Genomic DNA, 15,019 nt, shown 5'->3' with positions numbered 1-15,019 from the left:
CTCTATCTTAGGCCATTTCCTCTTTTCTCTACATATAATCTCACTGGGTGATTCCATCAACTGCTATGGGTTCAATTAGCTATGCAAATGATTCCCAGATCCATATATTGAGCCCCAGGCTTTCTCCTGAGCTCCAGATACATCACCAACTACCTGTTGGACATTGGAAACTGGATATAGTCAAGTCAAACTCAATATGTCTAAAACAGAATTCATCTTTATTCCCAAACTCACCCTTCTTCCCAACTTCTCTATTATTGTCAAAGGAACTACCATCCTCCTAGTCACCTAGGTTCTCAACCTCTGGGTCATCTTCACTCCTCACTCTCACTCAACCCCCATATCTACTCCATCAAATCTTGTCATTTCTACATCTGTAATATCTCTCCTTTATATTCCCTTCTCTCCACTCAAACAGTCATCACCCTACTTCAGGCTGACTTCACTTATCACCTCAACTACTTTAATAGCCTTCTAACCAATCTCCCTGCCTCCAGTTTCTCTCCATTCCAATCTATCCTTTACAGCTGCCAAAGTGATGTGTCTAAAGCATAGGTCAGAGCCATATCAGTCCTGTGACGCAATAAACTCTGGTGGTTTCCTCTTGTTACTAGGATAAAATATAAACTCTTCTGTTTGGCTTTTAAAGCCCTTCACATCCTGACCTTTCCTGGACTTTATAACCTCATTATACATTCCTTTAAAAAAAACCAGTCTATTAAATGAAATGCTCTTTGCAAAATTGTATAATAATGTGGAGATGGAGCATGGGGCAGGGCAGCTAGTTGGCACAGTGAATAGAGTGCCCAGCCTGAAGTCAGGAGGATTCATCCTCCTGAGTTCAAATCTGGCCTCAGAAACTTACTAGCTATGTGACCCTGGGCAAGTCACTTAACCCTGCTTGCCTCAGTTTCCTCATCTGTAAAATGAGTTGGAGAAGGAAATGGCTAACTACTCCACTATTTCTGCCAAGATAACCTCAAATGGGGTCACGAAGAGTTGGATACAACTTAAAAACAGCAACAAAGAATATAGGGTACTTCAATACTACTGGGAAACATCAAACTTTCTTGTACCAAAGTACTTCACAGGGTGTTTCAACTAAAAGAAAATTTTTTCATTTTTTTAGTGATAATATTAAAGATGACTAGTGCCCCTTTCCCACCCATCCTCCCCCAAACAAATTTACCTTGTATTTATTCTGTATATATTATTTATGTGCATGTTGTCTCCTCTGGTAAAAAGTAAACTCCTTGCAGGGAGGGACTTCATTTTCTTCTTTGTCCAGCACCTAGCACAGTGCCTGGAATAGAGTAGACCCTTAATAAATGCTTGTAGATAGATTGATTGGTCAAGCAAATTCATTTTGTAACAAAATTTTCCCCTGAGATTTGAATATTTGGTGGATATTTGCATTAATTTAGAGTAAGGCTTTTGTTCAGATCATAGGATTATAGATTTAGAGCTGGAAGTGTCCTCAGGGGTCAACTAGTCTAATTCTTTAATTTTTCAGATGAGGAAACAGGGCCAGAAATATCATTAGGCCTTCTACTACCCCATCTTATCCCCTCCAGTCACTTCTGCCATTTACTGTTCTATTGGTCTTTACTTCCCCCACCACAACCCCCAAGTCCCTGTTTCCTCAGCTATGAAGCCACTAGGTCTAAGGTCCCTTCCAACTCTGAATCCTGTGATCCTTTCATTGTACATTCTCTGTCCTTCAAAGCACTTAGTGACCTGGACATAGCAAAGGTTTTTATAAGTACTTGATAGGGGGACAAAAGAGCAAGAGAATGCCATCCTTCATGTTACACTGTCTATGATTTTTCATTCCTCAGGGTTCTCTGCTCTTAGAGAGCTAATGTTCATCCCACCTGATAAATAAGGTTGGAGAGGGAGAATCCTTCATAGCATGTTGGCAAGGCCTTCTATTTGAATGCTAATACCCAAATGTAACAGATGTAGAATTGAACAAAATAGTGATTTTTCTGTGGAGCCTGAAGTGGCTGGCTGTGTCTGATTAGCTCTGCTCATTACAAGACAGGGCTGATGAAGCCAAAGTCATAGATTTGATTCCACAGCCACAGAATGAGCTTGAAGAGATCTTAGAAATTATCCAGTCTAAATTCTTTTTATGGGGGAAGAAACTGAGGTCAAGATTGGTGATTCCAAAGTTCCATAGTATTAGGGGCCAGAGTCAAGACCGAGTCTTCTGACTCCTAGGGCAGAGTATCTTTCCACTACAACTGCCATCCCATGCCCACAAACTTCTCCCCCAGATCAGTTGTCTCAAAAATATATTTCCTTGGTTACAAGAGAAACTAGACAACAAAATAGGTCCTCGGTGTTTATGCTGAATAAACGAAACTCTGCAAATCATCCTGGTATGATGGAAAAGAGCAGTGATTTGGAAATCAAGACTCCAGCTTAAGTTCTTGGCTCTCCCACCAGCCTCTCTGCCAGCTTAGCAACTTAGTCCTCCTCTCTGGGCCTCAATTATCCATAAAATGAGAGGTTAGACCAAATGATCTCTAAGGTCTTTCCTAGCTTTGACTTTCTATGTTAAAATATCAAAATGCAAAGAGGGAATCCATTATTACTACTGGGAAAATAATTCAGATCATATGCCTTATTGATTGTAGACTGCTAAGTAATGCCATATTTGTATAGGAAGTACATATTATTACAACTGCCATTAAACCCTTATTTATTAAGCACCTACTGTGTGATCAGGTAGGCAGACTGAAATCCAATTTTGAGGCACTGAAAACAGTAGAAGAGAAATCAGAAATCTTCCAAAATTGTTCCACCTCTAAAAGAGTGTGGCGAAGGGAAATCCTTCATAGCAGCACATGGCTAAGACCCGACATTTTCACTCTAATATTTATATATAACAGGTGATGTGGAACTGACAAAAATAGCAATTATTTCAGTCTGGGGATCCTAACAAGCCTCAGTTATGCCTCAGTAACAGGGAATGGCCTCCAACTTATTCCTTAAGACAGCTTCTGAATAGCCCAGGCTCCTGCAGCTGTTGGTATCCTTTAGGCATGACACACTTCCACCTGTTGGGGTAAACGGATCCCTGCAACAAATGCAAAAATATTTGGAGCTTCTGAGGATGGCTTATTGCCATATCACAGCCTGCAGCAAATACCAGGGGCAAGTAGAATAGAAGGTTATCTCCTTAGGAGGAGGCCTTTTCCCCCCTAAATCCTATTCTCTGTCCTACTTACAATTTTTCCAAAACACTTGCAAGGTTTTATGCAGTTAGATGAGTCCATTTGAGCCACTGAGGTGGTTTTAAATACTGTAGATTTCAGCAATTTGCCGTATTTCAGCACCTACAAAATTGTAAACAATTACATTATCCATTGTTCTGTTAGAATGTCATCTTCTAGAGAGCAAGGGACTTATGTTTACCATTGTACCCAGGACACCATTCATTTCTATTAAAATTCTGTTGATTAGCAGAGATTCAATATGGTAGAGTGAACAACAGCAGAACAACAAAGTTCTCACACACTCCCAACAAGGATTAAAAAAAAAAAGAGCAACAAACTGAATTATTAAGAACAAATCCAAGGAAAAAAGTTAATAAGTGTGTTTTCCCAGTACAGATCTCAGAAAAAGACAACCAAAAAAGCCCAGCTTGGGATCACAGTACAAGGAAACCTCTTAGCTTGCAAAACAGGAGTGATCCAGGGAACCTTGGAGAGTGTATATTCCCCTGGGGAAAAGGGAAGGGATCCAGACAGAAAAGCCAGGCCTGGAAGCATAGGGCAAAGAATCTAACCCACATAAGAACCATGGGTTAAGAGAGGAAAATCAAAAGCCTATGAGTTTGTGTTCTGGGGTAAACCATGGACCAGGGTGGACTAGGGATGAGGTCATGTTGTTGTAACCCTAAAATGAGGTCAGCAACCTGCAAAGCCCAGGGCCAGGGGCAGGGATGAGAGCATGCACTAGATCAGATCATACCTCTGGCTCTGAAAGCTGACTGCCCTCTAGCCTATACTGACTTTAAAGTCTTTGAAGAACATCGTACTCATTATCTGACACCAGATAGTACAAATCAGGAACAAACAAGGACCCACCATTCCTTCCAGAAGCGAGTAGAGCTTTGCTCTTACAGAATATTCCAACTTGAGGTGTAAGACTAGAAAAAAATAGTAAAACAAAACAGAACAAAACAAAAAATCCAGCAATGATAAAGAAATGCTATAAATAGTTGAGATAGTCAAGACACAAATCTAGAACAAAAAAATAATGCCCTCAGCATTTATAAGCTTTAAACAAAAACATAGCTTAGTCACAAGGTCTTCTAGAATTCCTGGAAGAAATGGACCAAGAGTTTAAAATGGTATTTAAAATGATAGAAATGAAATGAAAGTTTTAAAGAAAAGAATTGAAGGGAGAATAAATAGTTGGTATAAGAGGTGTAAAACCTTACCCAAGTGATGGACTGAAAATTAGAATATACTGAACAGAAATCAGTGAGTCCATGGGACAACAAGAAATAATAGAACATAATAAAGAAATTGAAAAAAAATTTGAACAAAACATAAGGTATCTCCTATCAAAAACAGCTGACATGGAAACCAAGTCAAGATAATCTAAGAATCACTGGATTGCCTGAAAACTTAAAAAAAAATTTTTTTAATTACTTTCAAAACAATTTTTAAAACCCTGGATACTGTAATGAATGAAATCATGAAAGAAAATTTCACATTTTATTAGAACCAGAGAGTAAAATGAAAATAGAATCCACCAGTTACTTCCTGAAAGAAATCGCAAAATGAAAAGGCCCAGGAATATAACAACAATAATCCAGACCTCCTATGTCAAAGAAAAAATATTGCAAGCAGTCATAAATTATTCAAATACCAAGGAGCCACAATCATCATCACATAAAATTTGGCAGCTATCACTTTAAAGAAGAAGAGAGCTTGGAATATGATATTTCAAAAGGCAAAAGAAGAATTACAACCAAAAATAACCTATCTAGCAAAACTAAATAAAATCCTACAAGAGAAAAAATGGACCTCTAATGAGTAAGATAACTTCTATTCTTTCTACTGAAAAGATCTGAGCTGAGTAGAAACTCTGAAATGCAAATGCAAGAGTCAAGAGAAACATAGAAAGGTAGATATATCTGAAAATGTTGTGGGAACTCTACAATGATGCATTTTTTTTTAACAGTCTAATGGGGAAGAAGAAAGAAGAATCCCTTGAAAATCCTGATGTATCCTGGAGTCATAAAGAGATTACTTAAAGGTACCAAAGACAATGAATATAATGATAACGATCAAAAATAATTTGGTACTGCTTTAAAAAATCGAAAAGTCAATCAGTGGAACAGACTAGGTATACAACATACAGAAGCAAAAGACTATAATAGCATGATGTTCAATAAACTCAAATAACTAAACTACTCTGGTAAATATTTGCTATTTGACAAAAACTGTTGGGAAAAGTAGAAAATGAACCAACAACAATTAGGTTTACACAAACATCTCACACCAAGATAAGCTCCAAAAAGATATATGATTCAGATATAAACAAATTAGAAGAGCAAGGAAGGAAATACCAATCTCAGCTATTGATAGGGAAAGATCTCATGACCAATCAGGGGATAGAGAAGTTCTTGCACAAATAAGATCAATTCAGTTAATATTTGAAGAGAAAGAGTTAACTCAGGAAAAATCTTTGCAACAGATTTCTATGTTGACGATCCTATATTCTAGATCTATAATGAACTAATTCCAATATGTAAGAACAAGAACCATTCCCTACTAGATGAATAGTAAAATGATAAGAGCAGGAAGTTATCAAAGGAAGAAACCTAAGGCATCAAAAGCCCTATGAAAAATAGTGCTTCAAATCACTAATAACTAGAAGAAATGAAGATTAAAGCAATTCTGAAGTTCCACCACATTGGCAAAGTTGACAAAATATCCATCATATTGGCAAAGTTGACAAAAATGAAAACAACAAATGCACTGCTGGTGGAACTGTGCATTGGTATAGCCATTCTGGAAAATAAATTGAAACTATTTCTCCAAATCACTGAAACTACCCTTTGACCCAGCTATACCTCTACTATGCCTATAATCTGAAAAAGATGAAAGAAACAGGAAAAGATCTTATAGGAGCAAAAATATTTATAGCAGCTCTTTTTGTGGTAGGAAGGAACTGGAAACTTTGGGGATGCCCGTCAATTGGGGAACAGATGAACAATTTATGGTATATGAATGTAATAGTATTGTGCTGTAAGAAATAAAGAAAGGAATGGTTTCAATGAAACCTGAGAAGATCTATAGGAACTGATACAGAGTGTAGTGAACAGATCCAGGAGAATAATGTATGCTATAACAACCACATTATAAAAATGAACAATTTTGAAAGACTTAACTACCATCAATACAAGGATCAACCAGGATTTCAGAAGACCGACAATGAAGAATGTTATCAACCTTCTAATCGAATGGTAATCATTTAAATAAGTAGCATAAGACACACATTTTTGAATATTGCCAATATGGGATTTTCATTTGTTTGGCTATGCGTATTTGTTATAAGGGATTTATTTTCTTCATTTTCCAGTGAAGGTAGAGAAAGGCTGAGGAAGAAAACATAAATGGTTGTTAATTGAAAAAAAAAATTCACAAAAAAGAAGAAAAAGATAACAGTTTGAAACTATCCCCCACCCCCAAGGCACTAAATTATGTATATCTTTTTATTCAACAATACTAATACTAGACCTATACCACCAAAGAAACCAAAGAAAGGAAAAGGATCAGTATGTACAAAAATATTTATAGCAGTTCCTTTTGTTGTAGCATAGAACTGGAAACAAGAAGCTGATGAACAATTGGGAAATGGCTGAAGATATTATGATATATGAATATAATGGAACACTCTTACAGTACTAATGTGCTTTAAGAAATGACGAAATGAATAGTTTCAGAGAAACCTGGTGAGATTTATATAAATTGATACAGAATTAAGTGAACAGAAACAGTAGAACAATTTATACAATAACAACAACGGTGAAGAAAAAAAAACAAATTTCAAAAACTTGAGAACTCTAATCAAGGCAGTGACAAACCACAACTTGAAAATCCCAGAAAGCATTTAAATGAAAGTACACAAAAGAAAACAAAAGGAAAGGGAAACAGAGACAAGCAGGACAACTTTGAAAATGACAAGGAGAATTTAATGTATACCTTAAAAAAAACAATTTGTATATTATAGAGATTAGCAGGTTTTTATAAAATCATCTTTTTCTGTTCTACTGTGTATATGGGAAAGCTTTTTTTTTTCTTTTACTGTTTAAGTTTAGATAAAAATTCAATCCTACTGATTTTTAACATTTCAAATTTTTATCCTACTGGGTTTTTTTTTAAACATAATAGGTGTTTAATAAGCATTTATTGGGTGACAGAATACTATTGTGCTATAAGAAATGATGAAGGGAATGGTTTCAGAGAAACCTGGTAAGAAATGGATGAACTGATGAAGAGTTAAGTAAGCAGAACCAGGAGAAAAAATTATACAATAACAACGATACTGTGAAGAAAAACAACTTTAAAAGACTTAGGAACTCTCTGATTAGCACAATGAACAACCATAATTCCAAAGAGTCAATGGTGAAATACACTATCCAGATAGAGCATATACTGAGTCTTTTTTTTTTTTTTTTTGATAGGACTAATGGAAGAATTTGTTTCATTTGACTATACAGATTTTGTTTTTTCTTGGTTGCTCAATGCATGTGGGAGTGGAGTGGGGAGAGTATGGGGAAGGGGAAAGAGAGAATTTGGACATGAAAATAAAATAAAATTTGAATAAAAAAAGAAAGAAAAAGAGAAAGTGTTTAGACAACAATGAATGTATGAATAAATGGTTTGTTGTATTGGATTGAATTCAATCCCAAGTCTATCATTCTTTCTACTGTACTACACTAAGTCTCTAAGCACTTATTTGGCATTTAATGGGGCCATTGACAGTTATCTTGACCTTTGTCTTGCCACTGGATTTCAATGACTCTGAGGAGAGAGTGACACTAATATCATCCTTATGATGTCATTGGTCCTCTTTGAGAATGAAAGACAAATAGCAAGCACTTAATAGTGTCTAATAGTGCCTTATGATATTCCTTGTATTGTTATTTAATTTTTCATGTGTTTTTTCCTGGTTTCCCCAACCTGCTACTTTTTAGCTTTCCTTTTTTCATTTCACAGTAACTAACACATTAGGAGGCAGCTAGGTGGCACAGTGGATAGACTGCCTGGCCTGGAGGCAGGAAGACTTATCTTCCTGAGTTCAAATCTGGAATCAGACACTTTGTAGCTGTATTACCCTGGGCAAGTCACTTAGCCCCATTAACCTCAGTTTCTTCATCTGTAAAATGAGCCGGAGAAGGAAATGGCAAATCACATCAGCATCTCTGCCAAGAAAACCCCAAATGGGATCTTGAAGAATCAGACACTGCTGAAAAACAACTCAACAAAGCACACAATAGGCATTGAAGAGGCAGTTGTTTAAAAGTTAGTTGACTGGGGTGGCTCCAATAAAATAAAATGAGTTATTAGTAACAAATTCTATTTGAGAAACATTCCATCCAATCAAGTTTTTCAGGTTATAACATTACTTTTGTTAAACCCATAGGAATAAATTCTTAGACCATAGCTTTCAAATCAAGCAACCCATGAAATACTTTAAGATGAACAAAGAGAGTAAGTACCCTCTTAAACTACTCTGGCATTTATAGAGGCAATGGCTAATAGCAGAGCTTAATATCTTTGCCAAATTTTGCCTGGGGGTTCTGATATTACATTTATGTTTATGCCTACAAAAATGCCACACTGTGATTCATTGTTGTTGTTGTTGTTCATTCATTTTCAGTCTTGTATGATTGTTCATGACCCCATCTGGGGTTTTGTTGGAAAAGATCCTGGAGTGGTTTGCCATTTCCTTTTCCAGCTCATTTTACATATGAGGCACATAGGGTTAATGACCTGCCCAGGGTCACATAACTAGTAAGTGTCTGAGGCCAGATTTGAACTAAGAAAGAGGAGTCTTTTAATAGTTCAAGGGTCTGTGATTTTGTCAGTGTGGTTATTCCCTCCCCAAAGAGAATTTATAACCCTTCTATAAACTTAAAAATTGTCTTGTAAAGAGAATCACTAGTGAAAAGGAAAATTAAAAAAAAAACAGCACCTCATTAGCCTACAGCCATACTAGTAGTAATCCTTTCTCATTTTTACTGACATTGATCTTTGGGTGATGGACATATGAGTCTGTCACAGAGGCTCCATTAAATTCTTGCTCCAGCAGTATTTTGTTGTGGTGTGGAAGTGATCTTAGATTTTCAAAGACTATGCCAGAAAAACTCGAGCTCTGGTAGCTAAAGAGGTTTTAACGAATGACTACGTTCATTAGCCCCTGCAGCTCTAAGCAGGCTGGACACTGACCAAGCACTGTCTCTGTTATGTCAGCACCTCTGTTGAAAAGCACCATGTTCCAATATGATTTATGAGGAAAAGTGAAATTAGAAAAAGCAGTATGACATCAAAGAGACCAGGCCACAGTGGTACACTTCACACAAAAACAATAAAATTACTGGAAATTTCGCGGATAAGTAATCCCTATAACTATGTGTTCTAATGCTGTAACACTGTTAACAAGATGATAATGATGATGATGATGATGATGATGATGATGATATCAACAACAATAATAGCAGCTTACATTTGTATGGCACTTTCTTGTTACATCTATATTTGATGAAATAATTCAAGGATCCTTTGAGGTACGTAATGAGGAAACTGAGACAGCAAGAAAAATATCATTTACAATAATGGCAACAATGTATCAAATTCTTGGACAAAAGTATCAAATCTCTACCAAGTCACTGAGAAGATCTATTTACTTTTAAAATACATTCTATTCACATCTTTTGTTTTTACATCATCTATATTTCCCAATGAATCCTGCCCTTCCCTCCCCCCCCAAACAACCATTTCTTATAACAAAGAATAAAAAATAAGGGGAAAAAACAGTACAGCAAAGCTATTCAATATATAGAAAATGTCTGACACCACGTGCTGTGGTCCACAAAGCAGTGTGAAGTATTCTCTCTTATCTCCAGAAGATCTATTTAAAAGATAACTACAAAATATTTTTTATAGAAATAAGGGAGGAATTGAAATGGCTAGGTCAAGGCAGTACAGTAAAGATGGCTGTATCATCTGAAATATTCTATAGATTTAATATTGAACTAAACAAAGCGCCAATGGGATATTTTATTAATTAACTTTAATTTATTTTTAAATAAATATTTTAATTTTTTTATTCTAAAAGTTTTAAATTTTAAAAGACCATTTTAAAAATTGAAAATTTTAAATGAAAATTTTTAAATAGTTTATTTTTTAATTTAATTTATTAATAAAAGCTATATAGAAAAAAATCATTGAGAATAATGAGAAATAATGAGAATGAAAAGGAAGGGATAATTTAGACAGGGCAGATTTTTCCCATATACTACTTTTCTCCTGCCATTGGTTGGCTCAGGAAATTTGACCTTCCCTTTGTCCAGGCTACTAACTGACTCTTTGCTACAAAAACCAGAAGTCTCTTTGGGATATTTACCAACCTAAGGTCCTGATTCATCTGTCTCTGATATTGACAAGAGTTAGTAGTACAATCAAAACCATGAAATTTTTATCTCAATTGACAGTCCCTGTTGGTAAATAAAGCGCTGGCATTCTGAATAGATGTCTAAATCTCTGACCTATTTAGTCCTGTGACTAGCCAAGCTAGTCATTGCACTTCCTTCCACATACAACTGATAGACATTAATCACAGATCACCTGTGATCAGACAAAGTTTATAGGAGACAAAAATCAAGAAATAGAAACAATTTAAAGAAATAAAGAAAATCATTTGGAAAATGTGTGTCTGAAATAGGCACCAGGGAAGGGAATTAAACCTTTATTATCCTTTCATTGATCCTAAGGAGGGACAACAGCCAGGCTTTAGTCCATTCCAGCTATACGCATTTTTGTAGTTGGAATAGGTGAAATAGTGAGCTGGGAGATCTCCAGTAACATCAATATCCTCATTGTTATTGTCAATTCAATGCACCTACTAGAAAGATTTTTTGTCTCCCTAACTGCCATAGTACCACTTCCTGTTAAGTATTGCTGACCACTGCTCTGATCTTGGTTAAGTGCCTCTGCTCTCTGTCTTAGTGCAGTTAAAAACTGAAGCAAGTCCTCCCTGGCTAGGAGCCTCTCCATGTAGAAAGGAAAACAATGCTCTCTATATGGGATTGTAGTTTCCAGGATTCACATTTAGGTTTAAGAACCTTTCAGTCTCTCCCAGGTTGAGGAGAAAAGCAACTTGTCCCTTTCAGAAACAATCTCTTACCTATTGATTGGGTACTGGCTAAACATATTATGGTTTATGAATAGACTGGAATACTATTGGGCTATAAGAAATGATAAAGGGAACAATTTCAGAGAAACCTGGGAAGACTTATATGAACTGATGCAGAGTGAAGTTAGCAGAACCAGGAGAACAATTTATATAATAACAATAACAACATTGTAAATACAAACAATTCTGAAAGACTTAGAACTTAAGAACTCTGACCAATGATATCACCAAACACAATTCCAGAAGATACATGATTAAACATGCTACTTACCCCTTGACAGAGAGCTGATAAACTCAGAATACAGATCAAAACATATTTTTGACATGGCCAATATAGGAATTTGCTTTGCTTTGCAATGAATATTTGTTATATGAGTTTCATATTTCTTTCTTTCTTTTTTATTTTGGATGGGTGGGGAGATAAGAGAAAGAGAAAATGGATTTTTGTTCATTAAAAAAAAAATTTAATTGGTTTGTGGTACAAACTGAAGAAGTACAACCTGACCCATAAAATTTATCCTCAGCATGTATTTCTCCTCAGCAGAGAAGCAATACTTAGGGTAATAAACAGAGAAAGCGGGGTACTTGGGCTTACAATCCCATTATATCAAGAGTTCTTAACCTAGATTCTACAAAGTTGTTTTTCTAAAATAATTGTATTGTGATATAATTGGCCTTCTTTGTATTCCTATATATTTTATTTTATACATTTAAAAACTTTAAAAACTGTTCTGAGAAGGGGTCCATAGGCTTTGTCAGATTGCCAAAGGGGACCATGACACAAAGAAGCTAAGAATCTCTCCTTTTGGGGCAGCTAGGTGGTGCAGTATATAGAGCTCCAGCCTTGGAGTCAGGAGGTCCTGAGTTCAAAACTGGTCTCAGACACATAACACTTACTAGCTGTGTGACCCTGGGCAAGTCACCTAACCCCATTGCCTAATCAAAAAAAGAAAAAAAAAAAGAATCTCTCCTTTCTATAGAACGGGGCAGATTTTTCCCATATCTTACTTTTCACCTACCATTGGCTAGCTCAGGAAATTTGACTTTCCCTCTGTCCCTTGTTCTTGCCCCAACTCCAACTTTAACTACGAGTTGAATCTCCCAGATGGTTGGCTGCATCTCTCTTCTCTCTCCATTAAGGTTCTAGAGGTAGCCCTGAGGACACATAACCACTCACTAGCTGTGTGACTCTGGGTAAGTCCAAGACAATTCCAAAAGACTCATGATGGAAAATGTTATCCACCTCCAGAGAAAGAACTATGAAGTTTGAATGCAGATCAAGACATACTATTTTGACTTGTTTTTTGCTTTCTGGTTTTTTGGGTGGCTTTTCCTTTTTGTTCTGTTTCTTCTTTCACACCATGACTAATGTGGAAATATGTTTAATATGATTGCACATGTATAACCTATATCAGATTGCTTGCTGTCTTGGGAAGGGGGAAGAAGAGGAGAGGGAACATAAATTTATGTAACAAGATGACATAAATATGTAATGAAAAATTTGGAACTCAAAATCTTATAAAAATGAATGTTTAAAACCATGTATGTAATTAGAAAAAAATAAAATACTATTTACAAAAAAGGAAAAGAAAGAAAAAGAAAACTCTTCTAAGATTTCCTCAGTAGATAAGGTCAATTTGACTAGAGTCTGGACAACATTTCTAGATGTCCTAATCTATACAAGTCACATCATTTCTTCATAGCTCCTACAACTCTTAGAGGTCCAAGAAAATCTTCTGTGAGTCTCCTGGTGGGAAGAGAGAGTAGCACCAGCCTACTGTCCTTACCCAAGTCAAAGTGAAAAAATGAGCATGTGTCCTTGCTGTTATTCCTGTTCCTCTTATATTTATTGTTTTTTATTCTTAGAGATGGACTAGATTAGGCTGTGACTTTGTGAGATTTGAAAGGTTAGATTAGAAGACTGAACTACTAGAAGTCTAGTGATAGGAGTTATGGTAGTATTTGCAGGCTACCAAGCCCAGCGAGAGTCAAGCCTTGAGAGAAGTCCTAGACCTAGTCAGTCAGTAAACATTTACTAAGCATTTACTATGTACCAGGCACTGCAACAAAGGCTGAGAATACAAATATAGCAAGGCTGTCCTGCTGTGATATTGTGTATGTAGCTTTCAGAGCGGCAAGAACAGACATCTCTTATTGTCCCATCTCCCCACCCTTCTCCAAGGGAGATTTTAATTCTTTTCTGGAAGGAAAGCAGAAGGTTGGATCCAGAAGCTAGCCCCTCTGCTTTCTTCAGAGAAAGGAAGTAATGGGTTAAAATTATATCTGTCTGCTCCCTTAAATATTTTTAGTCAAGGGGATATAAACAGGGCTTCGGGGTGGTGCAATGGATAAGAACCCTGGACTTGGAGTCAAAAAGACTCATCTTCCTGAGTTCAAATCTGGCCTCAGACACTTACAAGCTGTGTGACCCTGGGCAAGTCACTTAACCTCTGTCTGCCTCAGTTTCCTCATTTGTAAAAATGAGCTGAGAAGAAAATGGCAAACCATTTTAGTATTTTGGCCTTGAAAATCCCAAATAGGGTCACGATGAGTCAGACGTAACTGAAAAATGACTCAACAACAATGGATGTAATTTTTAGGTTCAGGCTAAACTCCTGATTGCTATTTTTTAAATTCAATTTTATTTTAGACTCAAACACCAGAACACAAACACAGAATAGAGAAAAGAAAAAAAATATTATAAACTAAAATATTGGAACTTAATTACAATGTAAGAAAAAAGGGGAAAAGCATGTCTTGTGCATAGCAGAACATAAGAGAGGATTCAAAATATGTAACGATAAATTTGCATTTCAAGAAAACCTGTTTGATAAACACTACACATTGTGTCAAGAGCTGTCCATCTTTGCTTCCTTGTAAGTTTTCTTTTGTTCTCTGCTGTGTACTTTTTTTTTTACTTTGATCTTTTTTTCTCCTCCCCGCCCCCAGAAGTCTACAACTGAGTGTGGATATATTTCTCTATAGTTATAGATGTATATATATACATATATACACATATATACTTACATACAGACATATAATTTCCCAAACAAATTCTACTTTTGATCTTTGTTTCTATGTTTTTGCGTATCTCATTTCCTATCCCTCCTGACTTCTCTACTTTACTTCTACCTGCTACTTTGCCCTTCTATTAATTAGCCTGCCCCCCTCCAAGGATCCATCCCTTATCCTCCCGTTCCCATAAATCTAAACACCCTTTGGTAGACCCCTATAACATATTCCCTCACCCTCTCCTCTAGAGCTCCCTCCCTTTTCTTCTCCCCACTTCTTATTCCCTCACCATTTTATTTCTTCTAAATTTAGGAGACTTTTATACTCTTCTATATGTATATGCATGTATTATTCCCTCTTAAACCCATTCTTGATGAAAGTAGTTACCAGAACTACAGCCCTCTCCCCCATCTAATTCCCCTGTATCAAGTCTTCTTCTTCTACTTCATTTTAATAAAATAATTACTCTTTTTAGCTGTTCCTAAATGGTTTTACTTTTTAAAGTCATATCATACTCAGGTCTACCCCAATCTTTCTTATGAGCTACCCAATTATTAATAAA

The 15,019-nt window shown here is 36.2% G+C and overlaps 1 long non-coding RNA gene across 1 annotated transcript in view; it reads right to left on the bottom strand.

Moving 5' to 3' along the window:
• Positions 1-1,218: 1,218 nt before the first annotated feature.
• Positions 1,219-15,019, bottom strand: part of LOC114050810 — a 36,182-nt gene continuing 22,381 nt past the window's right edge. The window contains exons 2-3 of the long non-coding RNA XR_003570081.1: positions 3,237-3,344; positions 1,219-1,303 (exon numbers count right to left, since the gene is read on the bottom strand). This is a non-coding gene — a long non-coding RNA (uncharacterized LOC114050810). The remainder of the gene's footprint in view (positions 1,304-3,236; positions 3,345-15,019) is intronic.

The sequence above is a fragment of the Vombatus ursinus genome, unplaced genomic scaffold, assembly GCF_900497805.2.
Source record: "Vombatus ursinus unplaced genomic scaffold, bare-nosed wombat genome assembly UNPS02014801.1, whole genome shotgun sequence".
Classification (NCBI taxonomy): Eukaryota; Metazoa; Chordata; class Mammalia; order Diprotodontia; family Vombatidae; genus Vombatus; species Vombatus ursinus.
The sequence above is the reverse complement of the archived record's forward strand: the minus strand, read 5'-3'. Positions and strand labels throughout refer to the sequence as shown.